This window comes from Caloenas nicobarica, chromosome 3 (genome assembly GCF_036013445.1).
Source record: "Caloenas nicobarica isolate bCalNic1 chromosome 3, bCalNic1.hap1, whole genome shotgun sequence".
Lineage (NCBI taxonomy): Eukaryota > Metazoa > Chordata > Aves > Columbiformes > Columbidae > Caloenas > Caloenas nicobarica.
The window spans coordinates 40,026,250-40,051,538 of NC_088247.1; positions in this window are offsets into that span (position 1 = coordinate 40,026,250).

The following is a 25,289-nucleotide window of genomic DNA, read 5'->3' on the forward strand; positions in this document are numbered from 1 at the left end:
ATAAGAAACATTCTTGCTGTACATACAGATCTTTTTTCAGACTTCAAGGCTGTCTTGATTAGTTGCCTCATTTCCTAGAAATTATCCTAGTCAAATATTATTGACACTTTCTCATTACTCAATGCATCTCCTCTCACAGATGTGTTGGATTTAATTATATCACAAAAGCTTTAACTTTTTTGGCTGAACTGTTGTTCCTTCCAGACACAAATCAAACCAGATGTGCTACTTAGAGCCTAGTCCCAAACTGTAGTAGTTCTCTATTCTGCTAAAAATTAGTATCAGGCAAGGGCGGAGTGCAGAAATTTGGGGTCTCAGAGGCAGTGCCCTCTGCACACCCATCTCTGGTGTGGGTCAGAAAGCAGGAGCTGCAGACGGGCAGCAGCTTCCATAGAGAGACTAGTGAAGTAAATAAACTCCAGTGCTCATTGGTCACCCCTCTACCATCTTAAAATAAATAAATAAATAAATAGATAGATAGATAAATAAATAGATAAATAAATAAAAATTTAAGTCTTTGCTTATTAAAAGCAGTTTTCTCAACCATCTTTCAAAGAACAGGAACTGAGGAGAAAGAAAACTCATTCATAGAAAATAACCCCCACCTACAAGCATCTCTCAGAAATTACAACTGTTAACCCTTGATATCAAAATGCTACTCTAGTGCAGTGGCTCCAGTGGCTTGAGACATTAATTGTGAAAGGGAGCTGCATAAAATATTCTGAACATCTTACACATTTTGATATGTCATTACCTTACTCCAGACCTTGTTATTTTATGTTTTCTGTATACTGAATGCAGGGTAATTACCAGCATGCCCATAAAAATAAGCTGGCTTTAAATTAGAAGAACTATTTTAAATAACAGATATAAAAATTCTAGCCCTCTGCATACTGGCCGTATTCCTGAAGCTTTTTCTAAATTCTCTCTCTAGTCTGTGTTCCTTGTGGATAGTTTTATGGAGTCTGTTACAAGGGATGCTTCTAAATCTGCATTTAGAGAGTAGACTTGTTAAACAGGGGTGTGGAAAAGAACAGGTTGTGAGGAAACTGCAGAGTATTGGAAATCACAGGACACATCACAGTATAAGATTTTTCCAGGGAAAAAATCCATGGATTCTAATCTTGACTTTTTTATTGTGAGAAAATCTCAACAGGGTAAAAATAGTTGTTCTTCAATTTAAAAATAATTTGATGATAGCTATTGATGTGCTCTAAGATTTAACTTGTCAATTAAAAATGACATAAAAATATTAGGAGTGAACTGCTTACAAATGTACTGAATTCAGCTTGCAACATATTTGAAAACCTTGGGAGTGGTAGGAGAAGGGTGACCTGTGTATGATTCCTATTTTAAGAGACCAGTGGTCTGGCAGGCAAGCTCAAATTAAGCCATCAGGCAGTCTTTCTAGTTTGCACATGAAGTGATGACCTTAAGTTTGTTGAATTAAAAGGAGTGCGATGTTCACCTGCTGTTTCCACACAGGAAGCAAACTCGGTGACTTTCTTCACTTCTGCATTCGGACCAGTAATTTTTACTGTGGCAGAGTGGATTTTATACAACAATGATCAAATTACAAGTAACAGTGCAGTTACTAACACCTAAGGGCTTACCAGGGTGTGCCCTTGATTGCTTGCACATTTATGAGAGTTTCCTGGGATCAGGAATGAATAATGGTGGTTTAAGAGCTTTCAAAGCAAGTTTCTGGCTCAGCACTGTTTGCATTTTTACTGCTTCCATGTCCAAGGTACTCATTCCCATCTATAACACCCTCCTTGAAAACTCTGGGCATTTTAGGATACACACTGATCACTACATGACAAACTGGTACTCTGAAGGGGTATTCAGACAATTTTCCAGAGAAGGAGTTGAAAAGGAGTTATAGTTTCTGGGGAAGTGTTTTGCATTAACAATTCTGAATTTTCACCCCAGTATTTCCCAAGCCGTGCTTGAACCATTGAAGGAGTTAAAAAATATTAAGTTCGTGTCTAACTATGGCAACAACTGTGAAACAGGGAACATGAAAACAGACATATGATCTCTAGCACATCGAGGTACATAGTTAACTAGAGCACAGGGGGTACCTCAGTGTCTTAGGAGTGCCTTCAGTACCCCGGGATGAGTCTGGAAGAGACGTGTTACAGAGTCATTCAACATTTTCTCCTGCCTAGGAGGAGTAATCCTAAGACAATGGCTCTATTCCATTGATTTTGTGCTGATTCATGCCCTCGACTATACCAAACCATGCAGGCAAAACTGAGAGCTGGTATCACCTTGTGAAACAGGAGATCACTTGTGTCTTCTGCCTGGGTTTGTGCTGCTCCTAGTTGCAAGCATGTCTTCTTTCCAACTATCTTCTAGTCTGGGACATTTCCAACAGAGATGTCAGCACTCATATTAAACCGTGGAGTACTGCTGTTTTATTTAGTACTGTGAAATCATGAAGACAGTACTGGAGAAACTTATACTCGTGACCTAAGACAAGATTTACATGTGTGTGACTTGAACAAAGAGCAGCCTACACAGAACCCAATAGGAAGATATGTTCCTGACGCAGTAGCTTTGTGCAAGATTCACCTAGGATTTTAAGAAATGAATGGATGACTTAGATCTCTGTTATCTTAGAAAGTCTTAAGAAGCAGGGGCTCTGTAATTCAGTTTTTAGATGGAAATTTTCTTAAGATAACAAGAGAAAAGAACTAAAGTAATTGAGAATTAGAAAATGTAATGGAAAAGATAAATGCAAGACTGACAAAATCTTTGAGAAACATACTGATGAATGGAGAATGTGAAAAGATTGAGATTTTGTCTGTAAAACATCTCTTTGTAGAAAGAACAGTATTACAGGGGGAAAAAAGTTTGTTTTAAATCTTTACTTTAACTTTAGGTGATATTCACAAACAGACTATTTCATATCTCTTAAGGCATTGTAAATTAGATACAATGGAACTATTCGCAGTAGAGCAACTTGTTGGAGAACAGTGGGCAAGACTTTGCATTATTTACTATCTGGATGGAAAATAGAAATCAAACGTGAGTTTTCTGATCATGAACTTTTTTTTAAGAGCTCACAAATAAAGAAGTGGTGTAAGACATCACGCAGGGATGTGCCAGTGTATTAATGGCAAATTGTTTTTAGCCTGTGCAGACATGACTGCTTTTAAAAGGAGCATTTTTGCTGAGAAGCATGTCTTTGATTGTCTGGATTGTGCCAAATGAGGTGTATGTTCTTCATCCACTGCGGTTCTGTAAAATTTACTTACCAGAGGAGACAGGCAAATTTGAGCTATTTATATATTTTACCTGTGCAACTGTTGTATTGTTAAGTTCGCGTAACGCCATCAGACACAAGGAACTTGTGAAATGTATAGCTTTCACCAGAAATTGCAACACAGCGGGAATTTTTATTGTTGATTTGTTAGGATGCGCACATCCAAAGGGACTTTTGACCTACTTCAGAACTATATATAGAAACCTCTGCTGAAAGCCAATATATAAGGCTGCATCAGTAAAAGATATTTTATCAGATATTGCTGAACAGCACATCTCTCTTTTTTTTTTTAATGTAAAACTGTGTGTTCTTTTTGTTTGTTACAGCAGATATGTCTTTTCTATAAAGGTCCAAGAATTATAACATTGCAAGGGTTAAATAAATAAAAATCAGGAGCATGAATCACGGTAATAGAAAAGAGGCAGACTTCCTGTTCAATACAAGAATAATGTATTGCCCTCATTACAGTATATTCTTTCATTATCACTTTGATTATCACAGGACTGTCTTCACTCATAACTGGCAGTAAATCCAATGCTTGCAATTCATGCTGAAATATTGTATTTGTCCTCTCTGAACTGAACCTAACCCAAAGTCAACACAGTTATGCTTCTGTATTTACAGAGTTAAGGATCAGTTGATATTTTCATTATACCCTTCATTTTTAAAGGTTTTAACCTGGATTTTGCTTCTTGTTGTGTTTATTTTAGGCTTTGTATACTTAAAATACTAACTGCATGAAAACCACATATGTATGCAAAATAAAATATGAATGCCAAAGGAAAATCTTGATCTAACTTTAAAATATATGTTTTTTCAGTCCCCAAAAAGAAAAAAAAAAAAGCCTCCCATGAGGAATAGCCCAAAATAGACTCGGTCCAAAGATAATAGTCTGTGATCCCAGAGCTGTTTCCTAGGAACCATGTAATTTTGACAGAACTTCAGGAAAGTAATATCAACTGGAAGTTTAAATGTAAAATACATTTGTCTGTTCCTGTATGCATGCCCACATACACATACACAAACTCAGATATATGGACAATATCAGTCTGAGTTACGACTATGCCAAAACCAGAGCATCTAAAGTCAGATTTTTTTATGCACAGCACTGAAAGCACTGGAGTTATCTAAGTAATAATCTCCACTCATATACCATAATCCCCACTCATTCACCATGTACTAGCTCATTCCTTAACTCATGCCCAGATGCATCAGCATAAAGATGGATATTGCAGTCGAAGCTGGTGCATAACTAGCAATCCAAATATTATAAGCCAATATCTTATTGCTAAGATTTGATATATAGTGCACTGTATGTCATTTGAATGTAAGAATTGCCTTGCCACTCCTGCTGCAGAACCACTACAGAACTGCTGAATATCAGGGATGCCTGAGGAGACTTAAATTGAAACCCTCCTGGTCGATCCTGGTAAAGGATGTGTAAATTAGTATTGGATACACTTCTATACCATGACCATCAACTTGGACCAATCTTTTCTAATGTAATATTATAACCTTTATTTTTACTTCAGTTAATCCAACTGATATGGTAAGAGAGAAGATTTCCATACCATTTTAGAAGACAGGTGGTGTGTGCAGTCAGGCTAAGTTGTAAAAACATTACCTATGATATATACATACAGAAGAGGTGTTTATATCGTTATATCATTGCTCCAGTCTTTTGAATCCATGCCTATATTGTCTCAGGATAAGTTTTTCAAATATTTTAGGAAGAGGGCATGTGCTTTTCATAGGATAATCTGGCCCTTAATATTTAAAAAAAAATCCTTTTTTTTTTTTTTTCCTGAAAAAAATATGTCAACATTAATATAATTTATTTGTGTTTTTAAAGCAGGACTTGCCACATTTCCTTCCTTTGCAAGTATTGAGTCAGTTTAATAGCAGTCAGCAATGCTGTCCTCACCAGCACTGTTTAAAAGGAATTACGTCCATCAAGGATTTTTAAGCAGGGAGATGCTCAGTCCTACCTGTCTGGTAAAAGCCTCAACTTGATAGAAGCTGTGAGAGAGTCCTTCCCCCCTTTACTTAGTCCTATCCCAAAGAAGAGCCCAAAGGAGAAACCTACCCTATCTGTGTCAAGGAAGGGGACAAGCAAACCATCTGCTCATGGAGCAGGTGGATACAGGCTCAGAAAGCTGGGCTTGGACTGATGTATGGGACTACATATACGAGGCTGTGAGCTGGCGAGTGTACCCATCCTTGTTGACACTCACTGTGCAAGTCTGACCTGCCACCAAGATTTTAGTGTTTGCTGGAAGAAGTAAAAGTATGGTTTGGTGGAAACCTTTCCTAGCATGGGAACTGGGAAGTTGCTATCCATGCTCAGGGCAATGGAGCTGTGGAAGCTGAGCAGTGAGATCTGGCACAGGTCACTCAGAGAGGTGGTAGATGCTCCATCCCTTGAAATACTCAAGATCAGGCTGGATGGGGGGCTGAGCAACCTGATGTAGCTGAAGATGTTCCTGCTCATTTCAGGAGGATTGGACTATGATTCTGTGATCCAGGAGTGATGCCCACAGGGCTCATTGCTCCACTGACAACAGAGGCAGACTGGTGACAACTCTTGCTAGCTTGGGAGACCTCAGAGAAGCAAGTAAATTGCAGGGCAAAGGCACATCTGCTGAAATGCTGGCTGATCAAGCCCACAGCCTGAGTGATGTTAGCTAATCTCAGCATTTGCTGCAGCAATGTGAACTTCCCGTTCACAGCACTGGGCTGGAGATCGGTAACGATGATTAAGAATACCTACTGAATCACTGTCATTTTGATTGTCATGTTGTTGGTGGTTGTATATGCTGGAATACACCATGAGTTGTTTTTAAGCCTAAAGCCTGAATTATCATCTTGGTCAGAAAAACACAAATATTTTCTAATCTCTTAATTTGGTGCCAGAAGGAACCCAGGGTTTGTGTTGCCCTCCGTGGCTCTTTTTCTCTCTGTATTAGATGAAGGAAATGAAGCAAAGCCAATGCCAGTGAAGCTCCAAGCTTTTGAGTGAAAAGTACCGGAGGTCCAGCAAGCTAAATATGAATGTATCAGCTGAAAACCAAACCAAACCAAACCAAAACGCCAAAAAAACAACCATAAAAGAATAATGTTTAGAAGGCTAGAGACAGGAAATTACTTGTGAGAAATGTATAACACTGAGTGATTTCTTTTTTAGATGTATGATGCCAATTTAGTGTTTAAAGCTGCTCAATGGCAGGAATACAAACTTCTTGTAAAATATATTAGGTGCTTAGAGTCACTTAGCAGTTAGTAAAAAACCCTCCTAATGAAGCAATGTATTAATTGCACAGGGCCACTCAAAGCAAACACATATAAAATATTTAGATGTCTGGAGATGCTCAGCGGCTTGATAACCAACTTTTAATAAAGTCTATTCAGTGTTTAGAGTTGATCAGCAGCTAGGAAAACAACCCGTGCTCAGCAGTAGAAATCCAGGGCTAATAAAATACAGAGCTGCTCGGTGGCTGCAGCAAAGTTTTTAAAGCTATGCTAAAATTAGGGAGACTAAATTAAGCAGTAACAGCAGAGGCACTGGTAGTTCCATAGGATTAATGGCTGACTAGGATGAGATGATGGCCTGTGGCTACATTTCAGGTCATTAACCCCAGCTGGTCATTAGTCCCCATGAAATGCCTGGCACTTAGGTCATTATTACTATTGTAAGCAGTTAAAAAAAAAAAAAAAGCAGCCAAACAAGACCAACAATCCTTCAGCATGCTTATATGTTATGGTATATGGATGTCTGTAGTGTCTATATATTTTAAGGAGAGATGTCCTTATTCATATTAACATAGATTTTCTCTAGAACTGCTGCAATGCCTTAGAGTCAGTAAGATTATTGGGAAATCTACTTCCATTTCCATTCAGCACATGCATCAAAGTCAAAGATTTGGCGCACTGCACCTCCTAGTTGATGCTGTCTGCCATCCTTAAAGGCAAGAAGGAGCACCTCAGATGGGTTACTCAGTGTGGCCTCATTTGGGTTAAGCAGAAACTACATTTGGGAATGTTCCCAACGTCCTTTGTCCTTCACATACCGACCTACTTCCCCTTTTCTTTGTATGAATAGCAGAGTGGCAGCATTACGTATTATTATACTTTGCATTTTTATAGAAACATGTACTCAGAAGGATACTAAAGAACTTCTCAGAGACTCTACAAAGATTGCTGGGCTTGCTGCTGCAATGCAGGTTCCCTTGGGATAATGGCAACCCTTTCTGGGCCAGCAATATTGCAGAGTGGTGTTTTAACGGGAGGAAGTGAAGATAAAATTTAATTGAAACAACAGGAGAAATTTAGGCAGGTAGCACATAAACACCTGCTGGAGTTTGGCCAGGATTAACTTCCCCAAGTCATTCTACAGCTCATTTTGACAGTCCAGCCATGAACATATCTATGCTGTCATGGGTTTAGCATTTGCTTTAAATTTCACAGTTTAATCATTTAGGAAGTAGTAGGTAGCTGCCATGCTACACATTCCAGAACTAAAAAACATACTTACAGCCTGCTTCTGATATATAGAGAAGAATTTTACATTTCAGGACTGGGATATAGCTTCGCAAATCAACAGGAGACACCATGATTGTTTAAATGCTATGAATTATGCTCTGGATTACACTCTGGAAGCATTTACCCCTTTATATTAAGCCAAGTTAGGCACCTAAAGCAGAAATGTTAGGAACATTTCCATAAATAGCTTATAACAACAGTAAGGCAAGATAAAAAGGGAAAAAGCAGATATCCTTTTTTCAGGAGGAAGAAATCTATTGTGTTGTTTTTTTTTTCATTGTGATTGGGAACATCTGTTCTGGTTTGCCCAAGATGTCCTGTAGACCAAGGAAAGGAAAGGCTTCTTCCAGCTCTCACAATCCAAAAGGAATCTGATCATGCCTGTGAGAAATTCCTTCTTGCATATTCAGCTGATCAGCCAATTAAGACATTAATTTTTTTTTTCTTTCTCAGGCTGATCAAAGTGGATTCACACCTCCCAGCCTTGTTGCCTAGGTTGTTAACAATGAAGTAAGAAGTCTGAGAAATTGAATACGAATTTATGTGCTGATCTTCTAGGCTCCTGGGCTTGATTGTTGAGTTTTCTTGTTATTAGTACACAAGAGCCTTTGCAGGTGAATTTATTTATCTGTCATCTGTACACAACAGAGGCCTGAGAGCATCAGCACTGTTCTCCAGCTGATCATGTCATTGTGGGGATAAGAAAAAGGACTCAGAAAAATGGACATCAGAAAAAAAACTAATTCCATGAGCTCACAAAATCTCACTCATATCCCAGCAGAATTGTTATTAATACTTTCTTTGAAATGCTGTCCTTCAAATCTATCTCATATCTGCATTGGAACTTGTATGTTGTTGGTTATTTGGTTTTTTGTTTGTTTGTTTTCTTTACCTGAGGAGGTCTTATTAAAACGTAATAAATTAACTAATACATAAAAAATATGATGAGTAACAGGAGACCTTATAACCAGTTTTTCACATTCAAACATATGCTGATAGGTTCTTCAGTTTTTAACCTTAGGTAAATCTGGCATCCTTTCCCATGTCTGTTGGGCCCGAGTGTAGAATCAAGCACAAATAGGAGTCGTGTTATATACTCAAAATTTTATTATGGGAAAAAAGAAATCACACTTTATATGCAAATTCTGAATTTATGATTAGAATGATTGAAAATTTATCACAGCAATCAAAGAATTTTATTAATTCAAATCGAGTTATTGTAGAAAAAGAAAAAGAAAATAAAAACTACTACTCTACAGGAAAAGTCTCAGTAGTAATGATATAAATGAAATTGCTATACACAGTGTCATGGAGAACTTCTCAACACTGCATGCTGTGTCAGCACTTCTCAAGACATCTGCTGTTGTACCAGGCTTGTTTTCTTCTACAGTACATTGCGACGTTAGAGTCATAAACACCTAGTTCACCACAGCATAACTCCTTGATAATACTCATTAGTACTGGTCATTAAACAAATTACTCATACAACTAACACATACTTTGTTAAAACAGAGCTCTTGGTAGTTGAGGAAAGATTCAGACAAACCACTCCTGACAAACGCTGGTCTTGAGGTCTTGCAAACTCAGTGAAAAATCCATGGCTCATTACTAGCAAAGGCAATATCACCACAGCATTACTAGCCTACAGGGCTACGGTAGGAGGACTCACCTCCTGCAGAGAGGAAGCCCTAATTATTTTCTCTGCTTCTATCCGTCTCTCTGCCTGTCTGTGGAAGATGAGACGGAAAACAAGGTAAATCCATCTTTTCCTCCCTTTTCTACCTACAGAAAACTATGTATAAATAGTGCCTTGTGCCAAACCTTTGAAATCCCTTGAGCTGTTGACCTGCTGCATCTTGCAGCTGCAAAGCTGAATAATTTTGTCCTAAATTGCACACAAGAACACAATGACACAAAACATTAATGTTAACTGCTGATGAACCTATTTCATTACTTTTAATAACATTATATCTGTGTTTGTCTGCTAAATGCAGTGATAACTTAGTGAAGGAGAATTAATTTCAGATATTATCCACATAAGCAATAATGAGGGAAATCAGTTTCCTCTAGACTTGCAGAGAGAATTTTAATTAAATTTGGGTATGGGACAATTGATTTCAGGTTGTTCACTTGCTTTCTAGCTGACAGTGGGGCCTTAGGTCTTGAAGACAGGTACAAAATAATGTAAATCTATGAGTGAAAATACTCATGACTGAAGCAAGTCTTCAGGACTTTAGGATAGGGACAAATAAGCAATATTTTTAAATTAACTGAAATGACTTTTGAATCAGTGAGTTCTGAAAAATCAGATGAAGTGGCTAATCTATTCATTAAATATTGAATTGACAGGAAGGTGTAACCGAAAAAAAAAAAAAAAAAAACCAAACCAAACACAAACTTGTGATATTTCCACTTTAAAATGCATGAAAATCAAATGTCAGGTGACATAGTACTTCTTATCTGTAATAAAACACATTCAGAAAGGATCCAGGGATCTTTTCAAAACTCCTCAATATTACTGGCTCTACCAAATTAGAGGAGTTTTGAACAAAGATCTTGGGGACGTGTCTGTGAAAAGAAACAGGAAAGGTACACAGCACTATACCTGAAGCTATGTAATAAAGCTGTGGGCTCACTCCTGCTCCAACCTAAAGGAACAAAGATTAGGCAGCTGACTTAAGTGGGAGCAAGGATTAAGCTACAAATCATCTGTGTGACCTTCACTTTATTGTGACTCACTTCCCAGTTCAAGGTAAACCCAGAATCTGCTTAAGAATATTTTTGTTCCTCTAAGACAAAGGACAACTTGCAGTCTAAATGCTGAATATTGCCAAGGGGCTGCTGTAGGCTCCAGGAGTCTGGCAAAGGTAGGAGTGCAGGAGTGAGATTGTGGTGGAATGAGCAGATTTGTTAAAGCTTTACTAAGCTGTTACTGTTTATTAAATTCAATTTGTCAAAGGTGTAGTATAAATTGCTCTATCAGTTGTTTGTAAATGGCATCATTCTGTATGGGAAAGAGTAAAGAAAGGGTAAAACGATGTATTTAACTTCCAATAAGCATCTAAAATGTGTCATCCCGGAGAGCTGGGACTGACACATTCACCAATAAAGAAATGCAAGTGCTGTGCCTTCTATGACCTTTCCCTTCTTCCCCCTCCCCACATTTATGGGGAAAATATGAAGTCTGGCCAGACAGGCCTATGAATCCCTGGCAACATATATTGGCAAGAAAGAACTGAAATTGCTATACTGAGTCATCACAGGAAACTATCAGGAGTAACATTGTCAATAGTAAATTGCTATGTCGCAAGACAGCAGGTGGCAGAGGAAGCTGCTAGCAGGGAGAGATGGATCAAAGATACCATAGCTTACACCCCACTGGAGAGGATTACAAATGAAACCCCAAAGGAACATGAACGATTTTATAAAATTAGGACAGAGATTTTAGTAGCACAGAAAGAGTTTTTTCCAGTGACATCCTCCCCTCCGATGCTAAGCACATCAGATGAGAACCTATGTTGTGCCTCTAGGAGATGCAGCACAGACCTCAAAGCCAAGAGTCAAGAGGGAGAATAATGACTTTACCTCTGTATCTTCATAATTCTGGGCTGCTCCTGTAGAGCTGACCAGAATTTCTGCAGCTATGTGCTGCGGCCATACACCCAGCACATCCATCCTATTCCAGTCTGGCTCTGTCCCTTCCTTGCCCCAGACTGAGCAAGAGCTTGGAAGACAGGTTATACAAATGTGTTATCTGCAAGAAAATTCATCCTGACACAGATAGATGCTATGGAAAATCTTAGTCTAAATGTTTAGAGCTAAGCAAAGCAATAAACAAATGAAGAGTCTGAAAGTAAGACTCACAATGATATCTATGATATCTTAGGTTGGTTTTGGTTTTGCTTTTTTGAGAAGATGGGGTTCTGAAGTCCTTATTTAACTACTCCCATATGAAAGAAAAAAACCCAAACCAAAAAACCAATAAAAAACCCTTTCAAATTATTGAGGTAGTTGGTATACTCATTTGCTTGATGAGTTATCCCCATGTCAACCATGGTACGTAGCAAAACTCTAGATCTGTGAATTTTATTTAGGAAGGCTTCAAACTTCTGCTGTGTATTGTCCTGTAACTGTCTCAGATAAATGTAATCCTATTATCTTTGCAAATTGGTAATGGAGTGATACCTCTCTGTGTATAGGGTTTTTTTCCTAATTAAAAAAAAATAAAATTAAGGAAACAGTTTTCTGCCCTACAACCTTATTAAAAAATAAACATTTCACATGTAGCCATCAACTTTCATGTTTTCTGAGTGGATCGACTTCAATCCCTGCAACATTTTTTTCTGATTAGCCTGCTGTCCTGTTTAATCAATAGAGCTGGAAAGCCAGCTATCTATGGTTATCTTTCATTGTACAGTACATAATGCTGCTAGTCCTGCTGATAACAAAGAGCACAGAGAGGGAATGTGGCACTGCATGTTTGTTATCTTCCACTCAACTAAACATAACTCTCTTTCTCTCTTGGCTCTTATCAATGCAAAAATACTTAAAACAAGTTACTCCCTGTGTTAACACTGCATATGCCACGCAGATGGGACTGAGATTTTTTTGCCTATCTTAAGGCTGCGGTTTGCCGGCACTACAAAAGCCTGCCAATTTGACACATCACCTCGTCAACCTTTAAGAAGGCCGTGCAAAGTGGTCCTGTCGGCAGCCAGCCTTGCACAGATGGCGAGAATGCTCTGGGTACACTGAGAGTGTAAGGCAGGGAGATTGACCCAAAAGCTGTTCGTGGTTGACCTCAGACCTGCAAAAAAAGAAAGTAATCCAGTTCTATTCTTTTTCATTTCCTACAAAACATGAAAGCTGATAAGCTTTAGTCTCTCTCATGGCAATAAGAAAACAGTTAAAATGAACCTTTACTTCAGTTAGAGAACAATCTAGCAGTTTCCCTTCTTGCAGGTCTGCCACTCACAAAGGGTGAAAGCACCTTGCTCAGAAAAAAGAGGCTATCTTTTATGTCTTCACTAACACAAAACACCCTGATAGATGTGGGTCCAGTCACTCTGATCTTGAGAATTCTAACCAAGATACATTTTGCTGCTGCCTCCAACATACGTAGAAAAATCTGATGTTCCGTGGTTAAACAGAACAATGACTGTGTATTCAGACAACATTTGAAATAGACTCGCAATTTTTCCCTTTGCTCTCAATTGTTATGTGCTCCTTGATCCTTAAAAATGCTTAAAAGGACAATCATCTTTTTCCACAGTATTTTCCTGTTTGCTTTACTTCAAAAGAAAAGCCTAGAATGGCCCATTAAAAAGCAGATCATGAAAGCTCCTTAAAAAGAAAACAAATATATGTTTTCCTCTTTCCTGAGGGCATAAGTGGTTTGCCTTGTGTGTGTGCAGTATATGTGACAAAATACTTGTTAAGTAAGAGCAGTTTGAAGAAAAATACATTGTGCATGTATATATCTATGTAGCATACCCAGCTTTAGAAGTATACATGGAAGATCATATTACATGTTTTGCAATATGAGTTTTATCAGAAGTAGGAAAACTTTGTAAATATATAAGAAAGGCAAACATGTAATTTTGCTTCAGTATTGTATTTGATGACACTTAAATAATCTTCAAAGCACAGTTATGCTTGTGTTGGAATCGGTTCAAAATTTCTAACACTTTTCTGAACTTTTAGATAAGAGATGAACCTACAGTTGTGGTTTATGTCTTGTTTGATAGCATGACCTTTGATAATGTGTCTCAGCAATAGAATTCAAAGCTTTGTGTAGTATTTATGATGTGTTCATAACCCTATTACTTCTAGCTCTGGGTAAACACTACACATCTTCATTCAGATTTTTACAGACATTTACTTCAAGTGTGTTGATATAATGCTTGCATTTGCTTTCCACAAATATTCACCAAATAAGTAGAACTAGTGTGAAAAATGTGAGATAAGCAAATTTACTGTCTAATAATCAAATACGTTTTTGAAGCTGGTGTTAGATTTTGTACTGGATTCTAGGTTTTGGAGTTCCTTTATGTACTCTGCTGATTAGCTAAACCCCATCCCAAATTTATACAATCCAAAATCAACACAATATTGCTTGATACCCTTAACCAGCCAACACAAAGATCTGAACACTCATAGTGAACTAAGCATTCTGTGAAGTTAAATATTTCTTGGGAATAGTTCTGTCATATGATTATTCTTGCTAAAACTCTCCATTGGATAATTTTCATTAGATTTTCGATTAATTTAACATTAATTAATTTTCATTGTCATTTAAACTCTACAGAACTAGATAATTTAACTCTCCAAAATGTGTATGCTGTAATACAGGAAGCTCAGGTGTCAGTGACTTCTAATTGAAATTTTCCCAATTGGAAAACTCTGTGTATAGTTGCTTGTAACCGTGCCAAAATTAAGTTGTTAAGTTCAAAATATTTTATACTGGATGTCTGTATCTGGGTGACTTAGGAATTAGCAGGGCTCATTTGGAGGGCTTTAAACTAGATTCAAAGGGGGATGGGGTTGTAGCTGGGCTTGCATCAGTGGGGCAGCATGCTGGAATCCATAAAGACCGGGAGGCCCCCCAGGCTCCTAGGGTGAAATCGGTGTACTCGGCTCGCTCCCTGAAATGCCTGTACACCAATGCACGCAGCATGGGGAATAAGCAGGAGGAGTTAGAAACCTGCGTTTGGTCAGGAGATTATGATCTGGTGGCATTAACAGAGACATGGTGGGACAGCTCACATGACTGGAATGTGGTCATGGATGGCTATGCCCTTTTCAGGAAAGACAGGCCAGCCAGGCGAGATGGTGGAGTTGTTCTTTATGTGAGAGAGCAACTACAATGTATAGAGTACTGTCCAGGTGCGGTTGAGGAGCAAGTTGAGAGTCTGTGGGTGAGAATTAAGGGGCAGGCTGGCAGGGCTGATACTGTTGTGGGTGTCTATTACAGGCCACCAGATCAGAGTGAGGATGTTGATGAGGCCTTCTATGGGCAGCTGAGAGCGGCCTCACAGTCGCAGGCTCTGGTCGTTATGGGGGATTTTAACTACCCTGATGTTTCTTGGAAGGACTACTCAGCCAGCCAGCCTCAGTCTAGGAGGTTCCTCCAGTGCATTGATGACAACTTTCTGATGCAAATGGTGGAGGAGCCGACTAGGAGAGGTGCGCTGCTGGATCTTCTCCTCACTAACAAGGAGGGTCTGGTTGAAGCAGTAAAGGTGGAGGGCTGCCTTGGTTGCAGCGACCATGAAATGGTGGAGTTCAGGATCTCGTGTGGCGAGAGCAGAATAGCAAGCAGAATTGCAACCCTGGACTTCAGCAGGGCCAACTTTGGCCTGTTCAAACAATTGCTGGAGGAAATCCCGTGGGCAAGGCTGCTTGAAGGTAAAGGGGCCCAAGATAGTTGGTTAACATTCAGGGACTGCTTCTACCAAGCTCAAGATCAGTGCATCCCAACGCGCAGGAAGTCAAGGAAGGGAGCCAGGAGACCTGCGTGGTTAAACAGGGAACTGCTGGGCAAACTCAAGTGGAAGAGGAGGGTTTACAAATCACGGAAGGAGGGGCTGGCCACTTGGGAAGAATATAAGGCTGTTGTCAGAGGATGTAGGGAGGCAACTAGGAAAGCTAAGGCCTCCTTAGAGTTAAACCTGGCGAGAGGGGTCAAGGACAACAGAAAGAGCTTCTTCTAATACATGGCAGATAAAACTAACACCAGAGGCAATGTAGGCCCACTGATGAACGGGGTGGGTGCCCTGGTGACAGAAGATACAGAGAAGGCAGAATTACTGAATGCCTTCTTTGTCTCTGTCTACTCTGCCGGAGGCTGTCCTGAGGAGCCCCATACCCCTGAGGCCCCAGAGGAAGGCAGGGCAATGGAGGAGTTTGTCTTAGTTGATGAGGACTGGGTTAGGGACCAGTTAAGCAATCTGGACATCCATAAATCCATGGGTCCAGATTGGGTGCACCTGCGGGTGCTGAGGGAGCTGGCTGGAGTCATTGCTGGACCGCTCTCCATCATCTTTGCCAAGTCTTGGGAAACGGGAGAGGTGCCTGAGGACTGGAGGAAAGCAAATGTCACTCCAGTCTTCAAAAAGGGCAAGAAGGAGGACCCAGGCAACTATAGACTGGTCAGCCTCACCTCCATCCCTGGGAAAGTGATGGAACACCTTATCCTTGGTGCCATCTTAAGACATATCAAGGATAAGAGGGTCATCGGGGCAGTCAACATGGCTTCACCAAGGGGAAGTCATGCTTGACCAACCTCATAGCCTTTTATGAAGACATAACAAGGTGGATTGATGAAGGCAGAGCGGTGGATGTGGTCTACCTTGACTTCAGCAAAGCATTTGACACCGTCTCCCACAGCATCCTCACGGCTAAACTGAAGAAGTGTGGACTGGACGATCGGGTAGTGAGGTGGACCGCAAACTGGCTGAAGGAAAGAAGCCAGAGAGTCGTGGTCAATGGGGCAGAGTCTAGTTGGAGGCCTTTATCTAGTGGAGTGCCTCAAGGGTCGGTACTGGGACCAGTATTATTCAATATATTCATCAATGACTTGGATGAGGGAATTGAGTGTACTATCAGCAAGTTTGCTGATGACACCAAACTGGGAGGAGTGGCTGACACACCAGAAGGCCATGCTGCCATCCAGCGAGATCTGGACAGGCTAGAGAGTTGGGCAGGGAAAAATTTAATGAAATATAACAAGGGAAAATGTAGAGTCTTACATCTGGGCAGGAACAACCCCAGGTTCCAGTACAGGTTGGGGAATGACCTATTAGAGAGCAGTGTAGGGGAAAGGGACCTGGGGGTCCTGGTGGACAGCAGGATGACCATGAGCCAGCACTGTGCCCTTGTGGCCAAAAAGACCAATGGCATCCTGGGGTGTATTAGAAAGGGGGTGGTTAGTAGGTCAAGAGAGGTTCTCCTTCCCCTCTACTCTGCCCTGGTGAGGCCTCATCTGGAATATTGTGTCCAGTTCTGGGCCCCTCAGTTCAAGAAGGACAGGGAACTGCTGGAGAGAGTCCAGCGCAGGGCCACGAAGATGATGAAGGGAGTGGAGCATCTCCCATATGAGGAAAGGCTGAGGGAGCTGGGGTTCTTTAGCTTGGAGAAGAGGAGACTGAGGGGTGACCTCATTAATGTTTATAAATATATAAAGGGTGGGTGTCACGAGAATGGAGCCAGGCTCTTCTCAGTGACAACCAACAGTAAGACAAGGGGTAATGGGTTCAAGCTGGAACACAAGAGGTTCCACTTAAATTTGAGAAGAAACTTCTTCTCAGTGAGGGTGACGGAACACTGGAACAGGCTGCCCAGGGAGGTTGTGGAGTCTTCTTCTCCGGAGACATTCAAAACCTGCCTGGACGCCTTCCTGTGTAACCTCACCTAGGTGTTCCTGCTCTGGCAGGGAGATTGGACTAGATGATCTTTTGAGGTCCCTTCCAATCCCTAACATTCTGTGATTCTGTGATTCTGTGACTTGAAGAAATGTGTGTGTCTGTCAGTGCCTGTAAATAAGTAAGCACGTATGTGTACGTTCATAAATGATTGTGAAAAGAAAGATTAATCATCAAATTAATTTAATAAAATATACAAACTCTGTCAAACTGCAATTTTACTAAAAGATATAAGAATAAAACCAGTTGGCAGTCCATTAATTGAAACTCCTTTTAGAAGCATGCACTTAGCTAGACGGATAGTACAAAGTCTGAATGCTTTCATTAATATGTGTCCCATTCATCTCTTTCTCAATCATATACACCTAAAAATATTAAAAAAAAAAAAAAGTAAAATTAAAAAAGTGAGTAAGTATAAATATTTTGGAGACATTCTTAGCTGATGAGAATTGTTGGAATAGCTTAGTCGCTAAATGAAAGCAAGGTATTTAACCAAGTGGCATAAGTCTAGATTTGAGTATGGTATGTATGAGTTGTGGTGAATCCCAGAGTTTATTACACAGATCATGCCAAATGAGTACCAATAAAACCTTGATAACACATATGCGGTTTAGCTATGTTACAAATTTAACATAAAAAGTGTTTCAGAAATGGTTCAGGAAGTTTTATGATTTTTTTAATTGATACTGTTATTGCACTTCCTTCTGTATTAAAGCCAAATTAACTTGGTGTTATGAGACAACTACATAGGCCTCGGAATGATTACTGATACAGTTCTGAACCTCTAAATGATCTTAAGCAACCTGTCTACAAATCACTCTGTTACACTCTTCTACTGTATTCCAGCATATCCAAGCTAGAAGCATTTCCTAGTTCAAATGCAGAAAGCTTCTTACCAGCTCTTTTCCCCTGAAAGAAATATCATCTGAATTCTTGAGAATAAGGAAAACCTCAAATACCTCCTTGCTTCAGAAGTGAGCATTGCCCGTCTTCCTCCTTATCACAATGTAATTTAGAGAGGAATTTGTGCATTTGGTAGTGAAGAAAAGAAGCTTTTTTTTTTTGGTGGAAGAATGTTAAAAAATAGCAGACACTTGAGAGCTGCTCAGAGGTTAAGAAAGGTAGAATGAATCCTGACAGAGATAGATTAGTAGGCAGAATGCAGGTGAGGCAGTCAAAGGTGTATGATAAATGTAATTTATCACATGGATCTGCAATTTACCACATGAATATCAACTCCACCTTTGTGTGACTCTCTCGTCTAATGTGGTAAACTCATCTCCTGTATTTTCATAACAAGTGTGACTAGTTAATATCAGGTCTCACAACCAAGTAATTATAGTATTTCCCCCCTAATTAGTAACCAGAAGGAAACAAAGTCAGTTTAAGGAGTCTTAAATTAGAGAGACATGAATTTAAGTGGAAGAAAGATTTGATCTGGAGTCTTTGCTTCCCATGTAAGTGCTCTAAACATAAAGAGTAGACCCACAAATGGACTGATAATGTATTGAGCTGTGTGGCACTGCAATATAAGTTAGGAGGCTACTTAAAAGAACGAATTCGGATAACATTGATAAAACTTGTGTGTGTGTCTGTGTACACATGGAAGTCAGAGGAGGATTTCTGATGTGCATTTTGAAAACCTAGGATGCCAAATTGCACATGCTGACTCTGTGGCTGACTTGGTAGACTTTAGGTGCCTGAAAATGCCAGACTCTCTGTGATACTTTTTTGGGGAAGTTAGTACCAGTCTTGGCTTCACCACCTCAAGCTATTTTTAAAAACTAAAATATGTTGAAAGAAATATATCTAAAATATATACCCTTTGGTATGTATTACCTAAAGGTAAGATAAAATATGTTTAAAATACCACTGTTAGCTGTGCGCTAAATGTTAGATGGACAAAAGTACCTTGCTGCAATCTGGAGTTAAATATCTAAAGGTAGAAAATATTAACTCTTAATATTATCATCTTAGCCATTCCTGCTGGCAGTGACACATGGCACATGGAACTCAACCAGTACATGGTCTAGTTGAGTCTTGCTGGAGGTGCTTCACTTAGAATCATAGAAGGTTTGGACTGGAAAGGACCTTAAAAGATCATCCAGTCCAGCCCCCTAACTTGCCCAATACATTCCATCAGTAACAGCCTCCCTGCTGTTCTGGGAATGAGGCATTGAAAAGTTAGGCACCGAAAATCTGTCCTGGACTGTTTGAAAAGTCCTGAAAAGAAATGAGGGAGAAAGCATCACCAGTGGGGAGTGAGCAGGGCACAGATGGACCTCAGCTGTCCAACTCCATGGGTCATGCCTGAATCAATAAATCTAAAGCATATCTCTGGCATCTCCCCCTCCAAATCACCCCTGTTTTCTGTGATGTAGCAGTACAATGCTGGTGATAGATTAGAAATGATGTTTTTAAGTTTCCTCTACTGTCTGTGGAGATATTGAAGAACCAAGTCCTCCATGTCTTAAAGTGACATCATTGAACAAGATGATGAAACCAAAGAAAATGTGAGGAGATGAGGGACTCTTACAAAGAGAAATGGAGAGAAGAGAAAAGGCTGTGATGACAAAGCACAAATAGGAAGGAGAGTGCCCAGGTAGGGAAATATTTAAAAACAAAACAAAAAACAATCAAAAAACCCAAAAAACAGAAAAAAAAGGCACATTAGAATAACAACACCAACATAGTTTGGCTTTGGGGTTCACATTTGTAAAATCCACTCTTTGGGGAAAATTTGTTTTCGAAGGTAACAGATAATTATTTCACAACCTCAATAACTATTTATATTTTCCCTACTGGCAGTAAATACCTGTGGTTCATGACAATACAGCTAGTATTTTGTTTATATTTATATGCAAATAGTGTTATTTACAATAGTACTTAATACTAACATTGCCATGTCAGTTCAAGCTTATTGTCTAATTTTCCTCCAGCTCCACTTTTTACATTAAAAGTATGTTAGTACACTTCACCCTGAACTGTGGCATACTAATAATATGTCACGATCCCATAGCAATACCTATCTATGGATTTCAAAAGGCCTTGCAAACTGTAAAGTAGATGCATTTCTCAACCTTTTATAAATCATAAGCCATGGAATAAAAAAAAAAATAATTCCTTTTGGGGATTTACCTGTATCAAGAAACAAATTAGTACAAGAATAAGGTAAGCTTGTACTCAGAGTTATCTCTTCTTGGCTTCTGTTGGTGTTGTTCAATGCAAATCTTGTGGTGGAAATATCTTCTTTGTTGAAGCTGTGCTTGCAGAATGGAAGAAAAAATCCAAACACTTAGGCATACCTCAATCACACTTTTCCAAGCATACATTTGCAATTTTGAAGCTAGACAGAGGAATAAAAATACATGAAGTGAATGGAAAAGACCCACATAGGGAGGATTGACTTATTGACCTGTGAATTGTCAGCAGTCATAAACAGACCTTAGCCTACGAGGATGACCACTGTTACCAAAGGACATCTTTGAAATCATGAAATAACTAGTGCCAGAGGTGGTAGCAAACTGGTCCTCAGTAGATGTTGAAGTGCTTTATAGGAAGCTGAACACTTCAAAGCAGGGAAGTTATTTTCCAAAATATCTTTTTGCCTGGTACCTGGGTCACTGTGGTGGGAATGTTATACATAAATTCAAATCCACTCAGTCTGAGAAGGGACAAAGAACTGAAATCTGCCATCTCTTCTCAAGGGCATCCTACTAGGCTTTTGAGTGAAAAGAAGTGACCACCTCTGACTGAGATTTGTATGAAATGCTTTGTTTGGTGACTATTTCTGAGAGAGGTTTCCATGGGGGACAGGCCCAAGAAAAGCTGCTTTCTGACAGAAGTATTCCCAATATTTTTAGAAAAAGGGTCTTGCCTGCAGACACTGTCATCTGAGAAACATGTTTGGGGCAGCGGCTGGGGCAGATGTCTTGTCCAAATGGGCATTTTCCTCATGCAGCCTGATCTGCAGGAAGCTACAGTTTCCAGAGGTGCTGTGAGACAACCTCCCAGCTTGCTTCTTTGTAAGAGCTCTCACAGGAGGATGCCTTTATGCTGCATTTTATAAAGACTTAGTCATAATTCCCCAGGTAACCTCCAGTATCAAAACCAAGCACACTTGGCAATACACAACACACAAAACCAGAACTACTCCAGGGACCCAGGGTACATTATGGTAAAAAATGGAGCCAGTAATAGATTTTATGTACATCCAGATTTAGGTGGCAGCTGAGTGAGGGTTTTAAGGATGACAGTTTGGAGTATAAAGGTCTAAATTCCTTCTTTGTCCTATAAATCTGACTCCTGACTGGTTGTCTCCCCTGCCTTGAATTGTATAGAATTGCCCAGTCTCATGGCTGAGGCTTCTGATGGCAAAGTACCAAAGGCTGTTGTAATGCACCAATTCTTTTGCACATCTAGCCCTGGATACCTAACTTTAAGCAGTAATTTTTGACAATTTTGGCTCAAGATCTGAAAGATACATTGGCCTTTTCTGACACACAGGTGCTTTAAGTCTAATTTCCCAGCATATTACCATCAAAGCTTCATTTTATATTATTTCTCCTTGATGTTTAACCACTTACCCTCAGCCATTCATTGTTTAATTTTACTGGTGATGAGGATTGATGAGGAGGATGAAGATGAAGAGGAGGATTTTCTTTGGGCAGCTCCTAGGATATTTAGCTGTTAAACTGTTTAATTGTTAGGCTAACAATTTAAATGTTTTGAAAGAGAATTCTACTTGAAAGATCTTAGGAACAGACTTCGAGAGACTTTTATATGTTTCAGTTTATATATACAAATCTATACAACTGGGCTTGTGCACGCCTTACTTCGACATGTTATTGCTTTCCTGATATTTTTCATTAAGCTCAATGCCAAAAGCTCCTGAGTTTCATATTACTGGAGGCTGGGAGAGTAACCTAGGCAAGCATCTCTATGTGCTTGCCCTCATCTTGCACTTTTTACGAAGCACTTGGGGAATTGGGTACTCTTGGAGACAGAATGCTAAATTAGCCTGACCTTGTCTCTGACCAGGTACAGCTGTTCTCATGTTCCTTAAAAGTGCTGACATTTAACATTTGAAAGTCATTTTCATAAGCAGTATTACACTATTTCCTTGTATAAAATGTTAGATCAATATTAAAGTCATTCCACACATGATGTAATGGAAACATCTATTATGTTGCAGTATGTTGCATTGGAAAGCCTGCAGCACGTGGTACTGGAAAATCAGGGGAACCTACCCATATTTTCACATAGGCAGCTCATGAGCCCACACCCTTTAAATGATTGGTGCCTTGGGAATAAGTCTTCAGATAATTTGGTGTGAGATACTAGAAAACCAGAATCAGTGTCAGTGTGAGGAGAAGGAGGATAGCAGGCTTAGGAGACTGGAGACAGGGAACCTGGGTGAAAGCAGTCCTCTTCCACTTTCTATGTGCCGCTGACTTGGTTTTTATCTACGTGAAGAGCACTGACTATTGGATAAAAATATGTCAAAAGAATAACATGTTAAGGTTCTCACTGATTCATAAAGAAAAAGTTTAAAACATTCTGGAACTTTTTTTTTTTGGTATGTGGTGGTAGCCTTAAAAATCAAAAGTACCCACTTAGAGCATTTGGTGAACTGTGTCTGTGGCAGATTCCCAATCCCCACCCCTCCCCAAGCACCAGAAACTTCTAGGCTGGTGGACCACTATGGTCATGTATACACACCCGGGTCAACAGACCGGACCCTTGCCCAATGAAACACCTTGGTTGAGAGAAGTTTCCAGACCACAGCGATAAATGACCACAGGTCAGATTCAACAAGGGTATAAATGGAGCCCACTGGAAACCCCATTTTGAGTTGGTCTTCCTCAGAGTAGTGGGTGTGCAGTTGAAGACTCTCCTGCTTTTATAAGCAATTATATCTTCTGGGTATCCTTGAGAGTACTCGCTATATGAATGGGAAGAAGTGCTTTTTGGATCATCACTCTAGAGTTTTGGGATCTGGTCCCTTGAGTCTGAATTGACTGTGTATAAATTGATCTCCTAAACGGTATCCAAGCCTGTGTTTTATAATCTTGTCAGAGTACTGAAAAAATTTGGATAAACCTCGTTTCTAGTTGGTTAGTTAGAATCATAAAGTCTAGTTAGAATCAAAAGCTAGTTAGAATCATATAGTCTGTTTGGAGCTTATTGCCTGCCTAAAATGTCTTTTGGGGTGCCTCTGTGGTAGTGTCTTTATGAAATAGCTCTGCTTATTTCCATGTGGAGCACCATCTACTAGGAGAAAGAACTGATGGAAATACCTATTTTTGATTTCACCTATTCAAACAAAATTTCAGTATGTAATGCACCGTGAAAAAGGTCACCTGATTATAGCAGTTTTTCATTAACTTACCTGATTTCTGCCTGTACATGCACAAGCCATTCATCAGGTGGTGTAGCCTGTTAATATACCTCAGCTTTAACATCTGTATGCACAGGTTCAGTAATAAAGTTCTGCATCTACCTTTATATTTATTGCAAATGTATTTTATTAGGAGATTCAAACCAACACACAGAATAAAGCCACCCACAGACTGTTTCTTAGGTCTTCCAGACATTTATGCAGGTGTTGAACTTTATATATTTGAAATAGCTGTTGACATTTTTTCCACCTATTCTTTTAATGAGAAATGGCTTTTCAAAAAAAAAAAATAAAATGAGCACAGAAAGTCTGCAATGTTTTCAAAACCTAAATAAATACAATATCTGAATAAGAACATTATTATATTTACTTTTATCTTCCTGCTTTCTTCTCACGTCTCATTTTACTATTTCAGGCTGGGACACAGCTGTGGTTCAGTCCATTTTATTCTTTATTGACCTGGGATTTTAAAGAAGACAAGCAGAAATCCCCTGGTGGGACAATGACAGTCTTCATCCTAGTGTAATGGACCTGAGGTGCAGCTTCAAGATGAGAAGGGACATCAAGTTCTGCACCAGTGGCTGTTGCCCTCTGTGCAGCTACATCTCAGAGTCTCCAGTCCCATCCCCAAGGTGGGACAATCTCCTTCTCAGGGTAACTGTGACAGCAGAATAGAAGGCTTTCCAAGGCCTCACTCATTTCCCTGATGTTCTCATGGTTTGCATAATATGACTTCTCTAGACAAATAGGAAATCTGAACAGGAACCATGTTCCCATGTAGTGTCCATTCCAAAAGCCATAGGACTACCTGAGCAGTGAGAAGATCTGATTGTGCAGGCTGACAAGGACCGAAGATGCTGGAGACCACCACCACTAATCATATCGGGATATGACTGGAATCAGGGACTAAGAAAAACGGTGGCCTTATGAGACTCCTGGTTCATTCCTGCTGGAGTCATTGAGACACTTTCCGTCAGTTGCTGAAGCCCCATGTGAAGTGATTGAGACCACATTTGACTACAGATGGCTTTTGTGAAGTTTAAAAGAAAGCTTTGCTGTAGCTACATTGAAATGACAGGGCCTGGAGATGCAAGTCGTCTTTTCTCTATTTCTCAGAACTGGAAGGTTCTGGCTTCTGGGATTGATAAACTGTTTGGGAGGCCAGATCCACATGCATTCCCTGTGCTAATGCCTCTGCCTCATGGCCATGAACACTTGTGCCATTCTCTGACTGCAGCAAGCATGCTTCTTTCCCATAGAACAAGCTCATTGACTCCCTTCAGGCTTCAGAAATCCTATCTCTCGTGACTGTCAACTCTTTCTCACTTCCTTCTTAAAAATCTGTGAGCTAGCATGGAAGGAAATGTTGATTTTCCAAGTCCTGGGCAAGCTATACCTCAGAAGACCTACTAACTCCATGAGCAAAGCTTCTCTTGATGGACAGAGTGCTGCCCTAGTGCTGGTTGCTTTCTCTGCCCTGCAAAATTCATCTTTCTAGCCCACTTCACTCTGCAGAGATGCAACTTATGCTGAGAATGTTATTCTGTCATTGCTTACAATGGACCCTGTCCGTGCTCCTCTTTGGTAGGAACTGACTGTGATGAGGCGTGTAGAGTGTGTAGAGTGGAGAGAAACTGAAGTTTTAAAGGCCTCAAAA